Raw genomic sequence first — 19630 nt, 5'->3', positions numbered from 1 at the left:
TTAAATTCCTAGAAAATATAAATTAGACTATGGGGGTAAGTACATATAAAAATCGGGCCTATAATCATCTAATACAAATCTTAATAAGGACCTTAAATGCGACAACTGTTTAAATATAATTATAGACTTTTTATACTACCCCAAATGTTTGCTCCTCCAAACCCTGGGTTATAAATAGTCAAGCTCTGTGTTTCCTCTGCATTCGGTCCCACAAAATCTCTTAATCCACAGGAAAAATAGGCAAAAAGTTTCCAAGGATATAAAAAATATGAGATGGGCACAACCAGGATTCAAAAGTTCTATTTCAGGGGAAATTGGACAGCACTTCGCCCTCACTTTTATGCAACCCAGAGTGCCCCTGTGAATGCTCAGAGACCCAATTTATCCTGAACTATAACTCTACCCTAATCTCTAACAGCCATTCAAAGATGTGTGAGGATCTGTAGTGCTGTATTTGGAGGGATGCTAATTAGCTTTTGGGAATAATTCACTCAATGTTAAGTATAGCTGGTTGTACTTTTAGTTACTGGCCACAAGATGGCAATGGCGAGTTGTGTCATGAAAATGAACTTGTGTAAGTTGCTTATATTTGTATTTATTTCTTTTATATATATATATATATATATATATATATATATATATATACATATTCATTATCTAATCTATGAACTAGACTTGATCACTGCATATGCTGAGGCACGAAACATGTTTGCAAACTGGTGTCTCTGTACACACTGAGTTCATTTTTAACTCTATTGCTTTTTGGTGCTACAATGTAACTTTTACTTGGATTTATTAAACTTTTTGTATTTTAACAGAGCAGGTGTCTTTTGGACTGTTTGCGCTATACCTTTCCATTTTGTCCTTTCATGTGTTATATGAGTGTTTGCAGACACTCGGATTAAGGAGCAGCGGCAGTTCTAAACCTTCCTGCACCCACCCACTCTCCATTGTGCCGGTCAGAGGTCACAACGGAACACGCCGAGGATCGTCAGACTTCAGAGAATAGAGAGACACATTAGGTAAGCTGTGCTTTGTGGCGCTCTAGTATAGGTTTTTGTTTATATATATATATATATATATATATATATATATATATATATATATATATATCAATCTCCATTCATTTAATATTTTCGTTTAACTAGACTGTACCAGTTTAAAATTAAATCCTCATGATTTAGATAGATATTTATTTATACATAAGGCATATACATAAATAGTCTCCCTATGTGGGCATCTCATACATAAGTGTATGTTACAGATGAGGCATAATGAATGATATAGTATTTTACAATAGTTTCTCATTATATGTATATTTTAAATTGTCATGACTCCTCAATGCATGGTGATAACTGGGAGTATAATTTGGTCAGGTAATCAGTATATATATATCTACATACAATACATAAATGTACAAGTCACACACACACACATATATATATATATATATATATATATATATATATATATATATATATATATATATATATATATATATATATATATATATATATATATATATATATATATATATATATATATATATATATATATATATATACATACACACAGACATATATATATTCATATCATACTGGTTATTTCATATACTTAATTCCATATTTAACTTATCTATACATATACAGTAGTTATCAGATTTTCGAAGTAGTTATTTTAAAAACATATGATCCTTTATACACACATAATGCAACACTGATCATTTTTACATGTCCTTCCCAAGCAAATGTAGTACTTTGTGTTAAGGAGTGTTTGAGTCAGCCAGCAGGTATCCCATTAACATATGAGTGAGGGTCCATTTGATTTTAATTCCATCCACCAAAGTGCCTAGACAATGGGACTCCACCTGTGTTTCTCTTTTGTGTTCACAGACAGCAGGGGTTCTTCCTGGCCAAGTGGTGTGGCCTGATTACATTTGGAGACTGAAAACATCAAATGTTTTAACAATGATGGGGCTGAAGAGGAAGTCTTTTGAAAACCGGTTTTACACATTGAATAGACTTTTATAGGATATTTTGCAATTTTAAGATATGGTGTTTCTCTTATCATAAATGTAATATTTTTCCCTGTGCCTATAATGATAACAAATGTAATATATTTCCCTGTGCCTATGACTCAACATTTCCCCCTTTCCAATTTCTCTATATGTAGGATGCATATGGAGGGATTGGCTTGAATCCTTTTATAGTATGTGCAGGGAAAATATATTTGTTGCTGCAACAGATGATCTTATGTTCTTGCTTTAGATCCTAGAAAACAAACATGCAGGCTTGGCATACTCGTCGTCTGGTATCTTCAGTCAGCAACCCCTCTCCATTTCATGTCCACCCTGCAGCATCAGGGGAGAGGAATCTCTGGCTGAAAATACTAGACAGGTTTGGAAATTTCATAGTGGAGCTGGCAGCAATATGTAGAAGTACGTGATGAAGGATCGTGTGTGGTCAATCTGTTATTGAATCTGGATAGAACAACAATTTCAAAAACTCTTGTATTGAGTCTTTATCTCAACAGATTTCTAGGCTTGATGGCGGCACTTCATTGTGCATTTGGTGCAGGAAGTGTAATCCTATAGTAACCCCCTTTGAGTTTGGTAGATTTTCATGCAACTACAAAGCCCTCCCTTAATTATTGTGTCCTTTGGAAGCATGCCTAAAAATATTGTGGCATTTGTCAATCTTCATTCCTTCATTTGTCAATCTTCAGTCCTGTGGACTCTTTAAGGGGTGGTATCCCCTTCCTCCTGGAGTTCAGTCATTGACAGGCCTCCGCTGTCATCTGGTGTTCTTCTGGTCATCTCTGGTGGGATCACTGTTGTCATCTGGTTGGTTCCTGCTGTCATCTGGCTGGTTTCTGCTGCCATCTGCTGGGTTCCTGCTGCCATCTGGTGGGTTAGTGTTGTCATCTAATGGGATCCTGCTTTGGAAGCATGCCTAAAAATATTGTGGCATTTGTCAATCTTCAGTCCTGTGGACTCTTTAAGGGGTGGTATCCCCTTCCTCCTGGAGTTCATTCATTGGCAGGACCTCCGCTGTCATCTGGTGTTCTTCTGGTCATCTCTGGTGGGATCACTGTTGTCATCTGGTGGGTTCCTGTTGTCATCTAATGGGATCCTGCTGTCATCTGGCTGGTTTCTGCTGCCATCTGCTGGGTTCCTGCTGCCATCTGGTGGGTTCCTGTTGTCATCTAATGGGATCCTGCTGTCATCTGGCTGTCTTCCCGTAGCTCTCTGGATTGAAGGGTAGTCCTCCCCTTTGCTCATGAGGTAGTCGTTCAATCTGGGCTCACAATGTCTGTTCCTCCTCTGATGGAGGTCTGGATTAGATTGTGTATTTACAAGGAAGAGACAACTGAGATGAGAATCTGGAATTCACCCTTCAAACATATCATCAGGAATTCAACTTCTTGACCCACTGAGCTACTTTATTTCTACCGGGTCATCTACACTTTACTACTGTGGTACAGGCATATCATTTAATCCTTCTTCTATAATTTGTAATTGGGACCTAGTATGGCACGCTCGCTCGCAACTGATTAATATGGACCCATTTATCTGTAAAACTTTCATTTTTGGGGATCCTAATTTTATAGGCCCCTGGAGATATTTTGTCCGTAAGGACAAAAGGACCCTTCCATGATGGAAGAAATTTCTTCTCCTTAACCTGATCTCTTCCAAAGTTATAAAGATAAACTTTATCATTAATTTAATTTTCCTTTTTGAAAGTTTTAAGATCATAATAAGTTTTAACAGCAGTTGCGGCCATCTCTATATTTCTCTGAACAAATGCAAAAGCATATTGCAGATGCTTCCTCAGGTTCTCTACACACTGATGTGTAGTGGCAGCATTTATTAAATTCTGGTCTGAGGTGCGATAAAGTAAATGCTGAGGTAGAACCAGTCTTCTACCAGTCATCAGTTCAAGAGGTGACATCTTAGTAGCACTACTTGGGATTGCTCTCAATGCCATTAGGACTAAAGGTAATTTTACATCCCAGTCCTTACCTGTTTCACTCACAAGCTTTTTGAAGATTTTCACAATGGACTGGTTGTAACGATCTACAACACCACTAGAGGCAGCTCTATATGCAATGTGGAGCTTTCTTTTAAACCCTAGTATTTTCCACATTTTGATCATCACTTTGCTAGTGAAGTGGATCCCCCTGATCAGATTCGATTTGCTGAGGTAAACCAAATCTTGAAAACATGTGGTTGATGAGCAATGCTGCGCATGTTTCAGCACTATTGTTAGGTGCACTGATGCCCTCTACCCATTTAGTAAATAGGCATGTTACTGTCAACATGTATCTGTTGCCTCTTGATGACCTAATTACTGGACCAATAAAATCAATTTGTATATCTGACCATGGCATTACCAACCCCCTTTTCTGAAATAGCGCTCTATGCATTGGTGCAGTGGGTTGGAACTGTGGACAGATTAAACAACCTTGACAGTAGGTTTGAACATCCTTCAACATATGCAGCCAAAAGGCATAATCGCACAATCATGGACATGTTGAAGCATGAGACCCCTGAACTGGGTCTGAACTGGATGCCAGTTTTGGAGGTTCTTATTAACAGACCACCCTGTAACATGAAGTGTGATTTGGATTTCATTAAGATTCTAAGATCTTCCTTACCAATACAATTGTCTTTTGAGATGGGGATGTTTTCATTGTCTTCTATATGTTTATAGAAAATACCTATAATGGGGTCTTCTCTTTGACTAGTGATCAGATCATCACTAAGAGAATCCTGACTTCATTGTACAAGGTTAGGCTCATCCTGTTGTTTAGCCTGATTTATGGTAATGACCTCTATCTGAATTGCACCAATTAAGTGGTCAATAATAAGCTGCTCTCCAGTTATTGGCTCCTTGTATGGCTAATGAATCTGCAAGATCATTGCCTTCATTATCAGGACCTAGAATCCTGGAATGGCCCTTGGTCTTTTTCCAGTGTATGGTTAAACCATTTGACACCACTAGCTTATCAATTTCACAGAACAACTTGACATGTTTGACTGGTTTGTTTTTAGTTTTCTGTATGCCATTTCTTTTCCAAGCTGGCAGGTATTCAATAAAACTGTCCCGCACATAATTTGAGTCAGTAATAATCACAAATTCATGAATACCTTGTTCAATAGCCATTTCAATGGTTTTTAGAACAGCAGTTAGTTCTGCTACTTGACTGGATCTTGGTCCAATGTTGAACCCTACAGAAATATTTGGGAATCCATTTGCCCAAGTTATACCAATGCCAGCGACTAATCTGCACTCATTTTCAATAGTGGCATGGTAAGAACAACCATCAACATTACCCAAGGTAATCTCTGTATTTAGTACCTTCTCGGGCTACAAGATTAATGTAGCCAAATCTGAGTTGATGTTAATTGGGGATTGTAAAGCCTTAAGAATAGGAAACTATTTCAAAATTGCTCAAGAAGGTATAAGATATTTGGGAATCATGATCACAACCCAAGATGATGCTTGGTATAGTTTAAATTATGTACCACTATTTAAGAAAATCAGAGAAGATCTTAAAGCATTGACCAAACTACCGATATCAATGATGTGTAGAGTTAACCTTTTTAAAATGATAATCTTTCCAAAGATCCTATATTTAATGTAAAATATTCCTGTTCTTGTATTAAAGAAAGACATAAGAGCACTATCAATGATTATTAGACAATTCATATGGAATAATAAAAAACCTAGAATATCTCTGCAGAAATTGTGTTTACAAAGAGAAAATGGGGGACTTGGATTTCCAAATTTGGAATATTATAATTGGGTAATCTTCAGCAGAATAGTGGTGGAATGGATATCAGATGTTACGTACTTCATGGCCCCAGAAATAGAAAACAAACTTATTTTCCCCCTATAATATGGTGAATATTATACATACAACGGTAAACATTAAAAATACAAGAACAATGGCTAGCCCAATAATTGCTTGGCAGAAATTTTGCAAAACCTTAGGGGTAGACAGTGGTATGTCTAAATATTTGACAATACAGAATAATTTAGCATTCCCAGAGGGTATTAATTATTTTCTTTTTCATACATGGGATAGAAAGAGGTTGAGATCTGTAAGTCAAATCCTAGATATTGAAAGGGAATCTGTTAAGACATTCAAAACTTTGAAAAAATGATTTTTTTTCTTACTCAATAAAGATTTCTATGCTTATCTTCAAGTAAGGCACTACGTGAATGAACTCGTTAGGGTACATGGCTGGGACTGGGGTTGCGAGAGGTTGGAACCTTGGCTAAAATGGTCACAGGGAATATATTCCATTTTGCCATGGTATAAATTAGTTATGGTACATAATGGCCAAAATAATTTGGAAAGTTTAAGTATTAAATGGAGATCCCTCTTTTCAGAATTAGAAACGACCATGGAAAGGATAAAAGACTCACATGTAGGTCTCTGAAACCTGGAGAGAGGCACATCTGAAACTCCTGTATAAAGCTTACTACTCCCCTAAGAAAGGCGCAGAATGGGGTAACAGACAATTTAATAAATGCCCAGAGTGTAGTAAATATGCAGCTTATTTATTACATATTATCTGGGAATGTCCTATAATCAAACAATGTGGGGCAAAAATTGAGTACTGGCTATATAGAACTGTAAAGAGACATGGTAAAATAGAGCCAGAACAAGTAATATTCCTTTCTAAAAACAGGCGGGGGAGGGATTGGAAATTGGTCAACAATACTAGTGGCCAGGAGTAAAATTTTAAAAAATTGGAAGAATAGTAAAAAACTTAGGCCTAGATTTAGAGTTGGGCGGTAGCCGTCAAAACTAGCGTTAGAGGCTCCTAACGCTGGTTTTTACCGCCCTCTGGTATTTGGAGTCAGTCATTTAAGGGTTTAACGCTCACTTTCCAGCCGCGACTTTTCCATACCGCAGATCCCCTTACGTCAATTGCGTATCCTATCTTTTCAATGGGATCTTTCTAACGCTGGTATTTAGAGTCGTGGCTGAAGTGAGCGTGGCTGAAGTGAGCGCAAAACTCCAGCCGCAGAAAAAAGTCAGTAGTTAAGAGCTTTCTGGGCTAACGCCGGCTCTTAACTACTGTGCTCTAAAGTACACTAACACCCATAAACTACCTATGTACCCCTAAACCGAGGTCCCCCCACATAGCCGCCACTATATTTAAATTTTTTAACCCCTAATCTGCCGCTCCGTACACCGCCGCCAACTACGTTATCCCTATGTACCCCTAATCTGCTGCCCCTAACACCGCCGACCCCTATATTATATTTATTAACCCCTAATCTTCCCCCCACAACATCGCCGCCAGCTACCTACAATAATTAACCCCTAATCTGCCGACCGGAGCTCACCGCTAGTATAATAAATGTATTAACCCCTAATCCGCCTCACTCCCGCCTCAATAACCCAATAATAAATAGTATTAACCCCTAATCTGTCCTCCCTAACATCGCTGACAGCTAACTTCAAGTATTAACCACTAATCAAGTATTAACCACTGATCGGAACAGCCAATAGAATGCAAGCTCAATCTGATTGGCTGATTGAATCAGCCAATCGGATTGAACTTGATTCTGATTGGCTGATTCCATCAGCCAATCAGAATTTTCCTACCTTAATTCCGATTGGCTGATAGAATCCTATCAGCCAATCGGAATTCGAGGGACGCCATCTTGGATGACGTCCCTTAAAGGAACCGTCATTCGTCGGGAAGTCGTTGGAAGAAGAAGATGGGTCCGCGGTGGAGGTCTTCAAGATGGAGCCGGTCCTCATCGGATGAAGATAGAAGATGCCGCTTGGAAGAAGATGGTTGCCGGTCCGGATCTACTCTTCTTCCCGGATAGGATGAAGACTTTGAAGCCTCTTCTGGACTTCTTCAGCCGTCGCTTGATAGAAGACTTCAGCCGGAAGATGGATGTCTAGCCCCCGCTTGGGCTTGGATGAAGATTTCGGAGCCTGGAACGATCGGTGATACCTGGCATGGTGAAGTCAAGGTAGGAAGATCTTCAGGGTCTTAGTGTAAGGTTTATTTAAGGGGGGTTTGGGTTAGATTAGGGGTATGTGGGTGGTGGGTTGTAATGTTGGGGGGGGGGTATTGTATGGTTTTTTTTTACAGGCAAAAGAGCTGAATTCTTTGGGGCATGCCCCGCAAAGGGCCGTTTTAAGGGCTGGTAAGGTAAAAGAGCTTTGAACTTTTGTAATTTAGAATAGGGTAGGGCATTTTTTTATTTTGGGGGTCTTTGTTATTTTATTAGGGGGCTTAGAGTAGGTGTAATTAATTTAAAATTGTTGTAATTTTTTTCTAATGTTTGTAAATATTTTTTTATTTTTTGTAACTTAGTTCTTTTTTATTTTTTGTACTTTAGTTAGTTTATTTAATTGTATTTATTTGTAGGAATTGTATTTAATTTATTTATTGATAGTGTAGTGTTAGGTTTAATTGTAGGTAGTTTATTTAATTAATTTATTGATAGTGTAGTGTTAGGTTTAATTGTAGATAATTGTAGGTAATTTATTTAATTTATTTATTGATAGTGTAGTGTAAGGTTTAATTGTAACTTAGGTTAGGATTTATTTTACAGGTAATTTTGTAATTATTTTAACTAGGTAGTTATTAAATACTTATTAACTATTTAATAGCTATTGTACCTGGTTAAAATAAATACAAAGTTGCCTGTAAAATAAATATTAATCCTCAAATAGCTACAATATAATTATAATTTATATTGTAGCTATATTAGGGTTTATTTTACAGGTAAGTATTTAGATTTAAATAGGAATAATTTATTTAATAAGAGTTAATTTATTTTGTTAGATAAAAATTATATTGAACTTAGGAGGGTGTTAGTGTTAGGGTTAGATTTAGCTTTAGGGGTTAATACATTTATTATAGTAGCGGTGAGCTCCGATCGGCAGATTAGGGGTTAATTATTGTAGGTAGCTGGCGGAGACATTGTGGGGGGCAGATTAGGGGTTAATAAATATAATATAGCAGTCGGCGGTGTTAGGGGCAGCAGATTAGGGGTACATAACTATAATGTATGTTGCGGTGGTGTAGGGAACGGCAGATTAGGGGTTAATAATAATATGCAGGTGTCAGCGATAGCGGGGGCGGCAGATTAGGGGTTAATAAGTGTAAGGTTAGGGGTGTTTAGACTCGGGGTACATGTTAGAGTGTTAGGTGCAGACGTAGGAAGTGTTTCCCCATAGAAAACAATGGGGCTGCTTTAAGAGCTGAACGCTGCTTTTTTGCAGGTGTTAGGTTTTTTTCAGCTCAAAATGCCCCATTGTTTTCTATGGGGATATCGTGCACGAGCACGTTTTTTAAGCTGGCCGCGTCCGTAAGCACCGCTGGTATCTAGAGTTGCAGTGGCGTTAAATTATGCTCTACGCTCCCTTTTTGGAGCCTAACGCACTGAAAACCCAGCCATTCTGTGAACTCTAAATACCAGCGGTATTTAAAAGGTGCGGGAGAAAAAAAGCACGCGTAGCTAACGCACCCCTTTGGCCGCCAAACTCTAAATCTAGCCTTTAATTTTGGAGAATGGAAGAATGTTTTAATAAAACAAGCAATTATTGAACAGTCTAGCATACAAGCCCATGAAGAGACAAGAATGACAAACTATCTGAATAAGTGGGGGAAGCTTATACAAGGTCTTCCAAGTATACTGCAGGAACAGTTAATGTACCCTTTTAGGAATTCAGCATTGGCGTTTGTAGTGAGTATGTCGAGGAGGGATAGAGAGAGGAGAGGGGTGAACTTTTTTTTTTCTTCTTCAAGTTTTGTTTTGTTTTTGGTCGGTCTTGTATTGGGTTGTGTTTGTGTTGGGTGTTGTGGTGCAATTCTAAAAAATGACAACAGTGTAATAAGGAGGTGACTGATTTTTGATAAGTTTGCATATTCGAGTCATAGGTAAGGTGCTGCAACATATTGCTTGATCATGTCCTTGTTTTATTGTATGTTATGACCATTTTTTTAGTCACCCTATGAGATGTAATGCAAAAAAAAAAACATATACCCAAGTTAATGTTTGACACAGGTCCTCATTATACATTTTATATGGGGAAAGCAATTGTTCCTCCAGGAAATCGTCTTCTAATAACTCTTCCCCATGATCCTTAACAGTACAGTCATGGAGCTCAGCAAGCCCTTGTGTGACTGGATTCCTTTTGTTTTGTTTATAGCAAATGTCTAAAGGCCAGCGAGTCCAAGCTGTTATGCGGCTATTGGACAGGTTCCCATCTCTTATTCTCTCACTTTGCAGATATAGCAAAGGCTGGTGGGCCGTTTCTACGATAATATTCTCGCCCTGTATATAGCTGTGGAAATTTTGCAGAGCCCATACTCTAAATTATCATGCTTTTGGTATAAGACAGCACTCATGCTTATATCTGTATAACCTGTTTCTAAGTAGAAAGGTTTACCGCCTTCAGGGTAAACTAAGCAAGGTGCTTGAGTGAGTTTTCTCTTCAGCTCTCTTATGGCTGTTTTTTGAGTCTCACTCCAGTGCCATTTCATATCTTTCTTTTGAAGATGTAGCAGTGGTTTAAATAATTCGGAATAATTATCAATAAATTTGCGAGAATAATTTGTCATACCCAGGAATGATCTTAATTCCTTTAAGTTAGTTGGGTTTTTAGAATTTGTTATAGATTCCACCTTATTCTTCTGAGGATTTAACCCTAAAGAAGTAACTTCATGTCCCAAGTAATTCACATGGTTACGGCACCATTGGGCTTTTTGTAGGGATAGCTTGGTGCCTGCCCTTTTAAGTTGGCTGAGAACATGTTTAAGCTCTGTGATGTGTCTTTCAAAGTCTGTGCTTTTGATTAACACATCATCAACATAAGATAAAGTCCCCCTTTCCAGTGCATCAGGCATAGCCTTATGCATGAATACAGCAAATTAATTCCCTGAATGTATGTATCCAAATGGAAGCCTTTTGAATGCATACTGGACCTTTTGGAAGGAGAATGCAAGCTTATACTGGTCTTCCTCATGTTCCTTTATGGTCCAGTATCCCTATACGCAATTGATGGCAGTGAATATTTTAGATCCCTGCATATACGCTAGGCACTGGTCAATGTATGGTATGGGCCAGCCAGACATATATACTCATTTGTTCAGCTGTCTTAAGTCAGCACACAAACACCATTGTCCATTGGGTTTAAGGATACCTAGAATAGGATTATTATAAGAGCTTTGCACCTGTCTGATGATACCCCTTTCTTCTAAGTTCCTTAAGATTTCTGCAAGAGCATCATAGAAGGCTAAAGGGAGTCTGTATTGTTTAACAAATACAGGTGGTGCATTGGGATTAGTTTGGATTCTTGCAATGTGCAGGTCTGTAGTCCCACAGTCGTAAGAATCCCTAGCAAAATGTCCTGGTAATTCAATCAGGAGTTCTCGTAGCTGTTGGCATTCTCCATCATTGAAACAGCCATTAGCTAAGGAGATTTGCTCTTTGACTATTTGCTGAAATCCTGGAAAGATTTCAGGCTGTCCTATTATTATTATTATTATTATCATTTATTTGTATAGCGCCGCCAAATTCCGTAGCGCTTCTACAAGCCTAGATGTGAGATCCCCTCGATTATAATTTACCTTGCCCCCATGATTCTGAGTATTGGGGTATTCTTGCTCTTTGATTGGCTGATCAAATACTAGGGAGGCATCTTCAATTTTACAGATGTCTTCCTCTGAGCTGAAGGGATAAATAGACTGAATTGTAAACAATCCCTATGGCATAGATGCAAAGGATTGTTCTATTAACTGTTCTTCAGTTAAGTATCCTTCAGGTATTAGCCCAATTATATTATTCTGCAATCCAAAAGTGTAATAACTGGATTCCAGTGCATATCCTATGGTAGTTCCCTTGGATAAGGTGATATCCTGTGGGGTCATGTTATGCACAATAACATGCATTGGAATATTTCCAATATTTACCATGGGAGTATGGGTCATTTTTATACCCATATTTTGCACTCTATGGAAGATGCATATTAGCGTTTCAGAAGTTTTTAATTTCTAACCCCTTTTTACCTGTAATGGTAAGAGGAATTTATCAGTCACAGCAGGGATTACAACATCGTTAGACACCTGCATATTCACAGCACATGGCAATTGCTGGTTTGATTTCAGGGCAGCATTTTCATCCTGAAATACTTCAGGGTCCCCCTTTAACCTGCTCCAGAGGCAAGAGTTAATCAAATCTATTTGTATGGCATATCTATGTAAGAGATCACTGCCAATGTATATTTTATTATGGGGAGTATTTCAAACTAAAAACAGATGTTTTGCTGATTTATTACCTATAGAGATAGATAATAAACATTTAGCTGTGCTATAGCTTTCAGACCGGTCATCCAGGCCATGGACACAGTGGTCTTGGGGAGAAATATATTTAATCACCTGAGGTTCAGCTATCTGCGCTAACAAGCCTTCGCTTACATAGCTAGCTTCCTTTTTTAAGCTCAATTTGGCATACTTGGTTTTCCCAAGGTCATGCACTTGCATAGGGTTAAATAGATCCTCTTTAACTTTCGCAATTTCTGCAAGCAATTGCAAATGTTCTCCCCCTTTAGGGGAGTTAGGGTTCCCCTAGTGGATAGATATTGTTAATACATCACCATCTAAAGAAATATTGGCTATCTTTCCAGGAGGAATTTTTAAAGTATTACCATCCGAGCCACTTAAAGGAGTCTGATCATCTATCTGCAGGATAGTTACTTCAGGTACGGAGTTATTCCTGATATTAATCTCCACAGCATCTGGCTTTTCTTCCACCACGTGACAGTTATGTCTGGTGTGAGACATGCTGGACCGCTCATAATTAATAGGTCTTTTTACTTGTGACCAAATTACATTATTTATGCAATCAATTATGGTGCTGAATCGCTTCAGGAGATCAATACCAATTATTAAACGATCAGTTGACAGATCCACTATAATGACAGGATGTCTTATGACCCTGCTCCCTAGCTTTAGCTTTAACCATGCCATACCCCAAACTTTGAGGGCATTACCCCCAACACCTATTAGTGAACCATCAAATTCCCTTAGCTTAGGTTTGTGGGGCGTTAGCTCATCTAGCGGTGTATAATACCTGTGGGATAGAATAGTTGCCTGAGATCCAGTATCAATTAATCTGATGATAGGGTTAGTAGCAGAATCAAGGATCTCAGTTGATACATAATAACTCCTGGCAGTTTCTACCATTTCACACATAAAGTTATCATGTTTAAACATTGGTGGACTTCATCACGGTTTACTTGGTTTCATTACATTACCTGAAGTGGCACAATCCTTATCGACCACCTCCTCTGTAATAGGGATAACAGATTTCCTGAATACTGCACTGCAGTTAGGGGATGCTTCCTCCTGTAGGGATTAATCTGTTCATCTGTGGGATTAATGCTTAGGGACTACTGAAAAATAGACTAGTCATTAATACTTCCAGACTGGGGACACCTGTCATGACATTCAGCCCTTTCGTTGCTGGGCTGTAGGTAGAGAATTTGCTTAGTATCATTTTTAACATTCATTATCTCATTTGGTATTTCTCTCCCCTCAGATAATATCTGAATATTTATGACTGTGCCTGTGGCCCACTGTTGACCATTGACTGTGCCCCTAAAAAAGTACAGGGAGTGCAGAATTATTAGGCAAATGAGTATTTTGACCACATCATCCTCTTTATGCATGTTGTCTTACTCCAAGCTGTATAGGCTCGAAAGCCTACTACCAATTAAGCATATTAGGTGATGTGCATCTCTGTAATGAGAAGGGGTGTGGTCTAATGACATCAACACCCTATATCAGGTATGCATAATTATTAGGCAACTTCCTTTCCTTTGGCAAAATGGGTCAAAAGAAGGACTTGACAGGCTCAGAAAAGTCAAAAATAGTGAGATATCTTGCAGAGGGATGCAGCACTCTTAAAATTGCAAAGCTTCTGAAGCGTGATCATCGAACAATCAAGCGTTTCATTCAAAATAGTCAACAGGGTCGCAAGAAGCGTGTGGAAAAACCAAGGCGCAAAATAACTGCCCATGAACTGAGAAAAGTCAAGCGTGCAGCTGCCAAGATGCCTTTTGCCACCAGTTTGGCCATATTTCAGAGCTGCAACATCACTGGAGTGCCCAAAAGCACAAGGTGTGCAATACTCAGAGACATGGCCAAGGTAAGAAAAGCTGAAAGACGACCACCACTGAACAAGACACACAAGCTGAAACATCAAGACCGGGCCAAGAAATATCTGAAGACTGATTTTTCTAAGGTTTTATGGACTGATGAAATGAGAGTGAGTCTTGATGGGCCAGATGGATGGGCCCGTGGCTGGATTGGTAAAGGGCAGAGAGCTCCAGTCCGACTCAGACGCCAGCAAGGTGGAGGTGGAGTACTGGTTTGGGCTGGTATCATCAAAGATGAGCTTGTGGGGCCTTTTCGGGTTGAGGATGGAGTCAAGCTCAACTCCCAGTCCTACTGCCAGTTTCTGGAAGTCACCTTCTTCAAGCAGTGGTACAGGAAGAAGTCTGCATCCTTCAAGAAAAACATGATTTTCATGCAGGACAATGCTCCATCACACGCGTCCAAGTACTCCACAGCGTGGCTGGCAAGAAAGGGTATAAAAGAAGAAAATCTAATGACATGGCCTCCTTGTTCACCTGATCTGAACCCCATTGAGAACCTGTGGTCCATCATCAAATGTGAGATTTACAAGGAGGGAAAACAGTACACCTCTCTGAACAGTGTCTGGGAGGCTGTGGTTGCTGCTGCACGCAATGTTGATGGTGAACAGATCAAAACACTGACAGAATCCATGGATGGCAGGCTTTTGAGTGTCCTTGCAAAGAAAGGTGGCTATATTGGTCACTGATTTGTTTTTGTTTTGTTTTTGAATGTCAGAAATGTATATTTGTGAATGTTGAGATGTTATATTGGTTTCACTGGTAAAAATAAATAATTGAAATGGGTATATATTTGTTTTTTGTTAAGTTGCCTAATAATTATGCACAGTAATAGTCACCTGCACACACAGATATCCCCCTAAAATAGCTATAACTAAAAACAAACTAAAAACTACTTCCAAAACTATTCAGCTTTGATATTAATGAGTTTTTTGGGTTCATTGAGAACATGGTTGTTGTTCAATAATAAAATTAATCCTCAAAAATACAACTTGCCTAATAATTCTGCACTCCCTGTATTATTCGGTGACTGAGCCATAAACGCTTGACTCATATTAGCGAATTGTTCACACAACCGATTTAACTGGGTACTAAGCTGATCTACTTGATTGTTCAAGTTACCTCTACCCCTGGGCCTAATTGATAACCCATAGTAGTGATTCCTGGACCATTGGGTTCCCTCAGAATCAGGGCCGCTGTTTCTATCCTGGCGTGGTTCCTCCTGCGGTTCAGCTAGTCTCACGTTACTTTCTTGGGGTGCACTATTTAACTGACTGTTTATCCTGAGAATATCTGCACCACTTATTGTATCTTCCTCTACAGGGATATCTATTACCTTGTGGGTATTCTTCTCTTTTTTGGATACCTGTTTATCTGGTCATGCCCCCCATCTTGGGTATATTCCCTCTGCGCCTCAGCCCTTGATGGGGAAGGGGCAGATTCAAAACCTTGGGGGCTAGGCCTATTTTCTCTGGCCACTTCTACATAAGTCTTCTTTTTGGATTCTAAATTGAGGGGGCTAGGTGACACCCTAGTTTTGGCCCCTAGGATTGGGCTTTTTCTCTCTTTTATCCCCATGGTCATTGGTTTGCTGTATGGCATATAATTTTGTACTTTCCCTAATCAGCCAATCTAATGAACAGTTTTCATCAAAGTCTCTAGCCAAATTTACTTTGATATGAGGGGGAAGGGCTTCATAAAATAAGTTAACAAATTCTGAGCTCTCAATTTTGGGATAATTTTTGGCCATACTGTAAGCTCCTTTCAGTGTAGAAAGGAATTCAATTGGGCTCTGATTGGCGCCACATTTCAAATTGTATATCACTGCCTTAGCCGCGGTTGCGGTATGATATGGGCCGAATTCTCTTTTACACCGTTGTTTTATTTCACTCCAAGATTTGATATTCATATCTTTTAGTGAAGCAAAGTATTTATGATGCTAAACCTCAAATACCCATGGCAGAAATGCAATATTAGATTGCCCATCATTTATATTTAATACAGCTAAGGCATTTTCATAAGCCTCTAAATGATCAATTATGGAAGTGGTCTCCCTTTTGGAAAATGGGTGTACTGCTTTACTTAGGAACTTGATTATCATAGGGGTGTCATACACTTTATTAAGTACATTACCGGATTTCTTTGGGATCTTATTGTTTGGGTTAGAGCGCCCTTTGTCTTTCCTATCTTTACTATGCTGAAATTTCACCCATGCATTTTGATATGGGCTGTCTGAGAAGCTAGCCCCCCCTTCTGACCCGCTATAGTAACTGACATCTTCCTCTGAGGTGTAATAATTATCTTGCCCTTCAGGGTTAGGTAATTGCCTAAGGGGAAACCGTATCTCTGGGTCTGAATTAGGGCCATCATTTTTTGACTTTTGTTTATCCTCCTGCCTTATATTTTGAAACTCACTTCTGACCCAGTCCTTAATTGAGTTAATAATTTCAGCACTAGTGTTATTATTCAAAGGCTCCTTATTCTTGATGATTTGTCTCTTTAATTTAATTTATTTATTTCCTGTTCATATTCTTTTTCAGCCCCACAAAATCTAGCTTTTAAAGTTTTATTTTCATTTTGGCATTTTTCATAATCTTCTTCTAAAGCTTTAAGTTTAGTCACTAATTTCTGATTATATTCATTTAAGGCAGAAATCTTTTAATTATCTTCTAGAATCTCTAACTTTCCATTAACAAAGGCTTCTTCAAATTCTCGCAATGAATATTTTTCACCCCTTAGCTGTCCAAATTGCATGTTTTGCCCTGCCATTTGGCTAGACATCTCACAGCTCAAATACATTAGGATCGGCAAAGTTTTGAAAATTATTTCTTTACACCCTCTTAATTCCATGCATTTACTAAGCTTCAGTAAAACTTGGTATAATTCACCATCTTCAACCCACATATCTTTAACTAAACCTTTGGCCTTAGCTTTAAACCCCTTAATATAAGTGTAGACATCATCCCCAATATCAAGCCTGTTCATGAGGTGGCTCATGGCTTCGAATTTAAGAGTTCCTGCCTGAACCATTTCATGAACAAAGGATCTTGGGAAAGGCACATTTTCATCATGTACAGAAACGCTAGAGTCACTTTTTGTTGAAGACAGTTATCTTAGTATGGTTCTTAATAAGATAAAATCGCTTGTTTAATTTCTAAGAAATCACTGTTTGCATAATATAATTTTGTTATTAAAAATACAAATTTACTGCACAAAATAATATTGCTGTGAAAAATATCACTGATTGTCAGCATTACCTCCACGTGTAACCTCCAATATATTTGTATTATTTTTTTTAGTTGTTCTAATCAGGTGAAATCTTTTTAAACACAGCAAATTATAATTGTGGAGTAAAAAGGATTCAGTTTAGAAATATATATATATACAGATTTATTATACATTAAACAAGATATTAACAAACAAAATACCATTGAATTATACACAAAACAAACGATCCGATACAATATGAAGTAAAATATGCTACTACACTTTGCTTTGATCCTATGGGTATAAATACAACAGTGAGGTCTAAAACAAGGTAAAATCAAATCAGCATGAACCAATTATGCAATATGTGTTGCTAACAACAGTTATTTAATACAATCTTAGCCAATATAGTACCATTAAAATTATACCTGGATACTTAGCAATTAATCAGATTCCCAAGGTATGGCTATAACCAGTAAACAATAAAAAAAAAACGTTTATGATGCCTTAACAAGTCTCAGCCTTAGAGAATACAATACCACTAAAATTAAAAATATTTAATTATAATGCCCGGGGCTTTCATTACAATATGCTGGGTTAAATGCACACTATCTATAACAAGGTTTCTTGTATTGTTAGGTGAATTAGATTCCTAGACACTATAAATTAGACTATGGGGGTAAGTACATATAAAAACTGAGCCTATAATCATCTAATACAAATCTTAATAAGGACCTTAAATGCGACAACTGTTTAAATATAATTATAGACTTTTTATACTTCCCCAAATGTTTGCTCTGCCAAGCCCTGGGTTATTTGTCAAGTTGTGTGTTTCCTCTGCATTCGGTCCCACAAAATCTCTTAATCCACAGTAAAATAGGCAAAAATATGAGATGGGTACAACCAGGATTCAAAAGTTCTATTTCAGGGGAAAATTTGACAGCACTTCGCCCTCACTTTTATGCAACCCAGAGTGTCCTTGTAAATGCTCAGTGAGCCAATTTATCCTGAACTATAACTCTGCCCTAATCTCTAACAGCCATTCACAGATGTGTGAGGATCTGTAGTGCTGTGATTGGAGGGATGCTAATTAGCTTTTGGGAATAATTCACTCAATGTTAAGTATAGCTGGTTGTACTTTTACTCACTTACTTGTGTAACTTTCTTATATTTTATGATTCTTAGGATTTTTTTTTTATCTCTCTCTCTCTCTCTCTGTTTGTATATATATATATATATATATATATATATATATATATATATATATATATATATATATATATATATATATATATATATATATATATATATATATATATATATATATATATATATATATATATATATATATATATATATATATATATCTTCATCAATTTACCAAATATACTTAAATAAGTATTCATTTCTTTATGGCTTATCATTTGTGCATATGGTCACCTTGTTTAAAATGAGGTATACATAGGCTTTAACATAGAGAGATATAATATATAATATATATATATATATATATATATATATATATATATATATATATATATATATATATATATATATATATATATATATATATATATATATATACATGCATATATATATATATATATATATATGCATATATATATATATATATACATCTCCATATATACATTTAATATTTTTGTTTAACTAAACTGTACCAGTTTAAAATTAAATCCTCATGATTTAGATAGATACTTATTTATACATAAGGCATATACATAAATAGAGTCTCCATATGTGGGCATCTCATACATAAGTGTATGTTACAGATTAGGCATAATGAATTATATAGTATTTTACAATAGTTTCTCATTATATGTATATTTTAAACTGTCATGACTACTCAATGCATGGTGATACCTGGGAGTATAATTTGGTCAGGTAATCAGTATATGTATATATCTACATATAATACATAAATTTACAAGATATATATATATATATATATATATATATATATATATATATATATATATATATATATATATATATATATACAATCCCAAATAAAGCAAGCACTCACTGGCGTTAGAAAAATGACAAAATTACCAAAAGTTAAAAACATATACAAAAGAGCTGCATGGAACATTGGAGCACATCAACATCAGAAGCATATAGGTTATCAGTCAAATAGCGGTATATACATAAATGCCTAAATAATAATAAATGTATTAACAGTGTACATATATCATATAACCGC

The 19630-nt window shown here is 37.1% G+C and overlaps 1 long non-coding RNA gene across 1 annotated transcript in view; it reads left to right on the top strand.

Annotated features, from left to right (window-relative positions):
* The first annotated feature begins 833 nt into the window (after positions 1–833).
* The window catches only part of LOC128638343 (uncharacterized), an 83510-nt gene continuing 64713 nt past the window's right edge, over positions 834–19630 (top strand). The window contains exon 1 of the long non-coding RNA XR_008399086.1: positions 834–1022. This is a non-coding gene — a long non-coding RNA (uncharacterized LOC128638343). The remainder of the gene's footprint in view (positions 1023–19630) is intronic.

Source organism: Bombina bombina, chromosome 1 (genome assembly GCF_027579735.1).
Source record: "Bombina bombina isolate aBomBom1 chromosome 1, aBomBom1.pri, whole genome shotgun sequence".
NCBI classification, from domain to species: Eukaryota; Metazoa; Chordata; class Amphibia; order Anura; family Bombinatoridae; genus Bombina; species Bombina bombina.
This window is presented reverse-complemented; position numbering and strand designations above follow the sequence as displayed.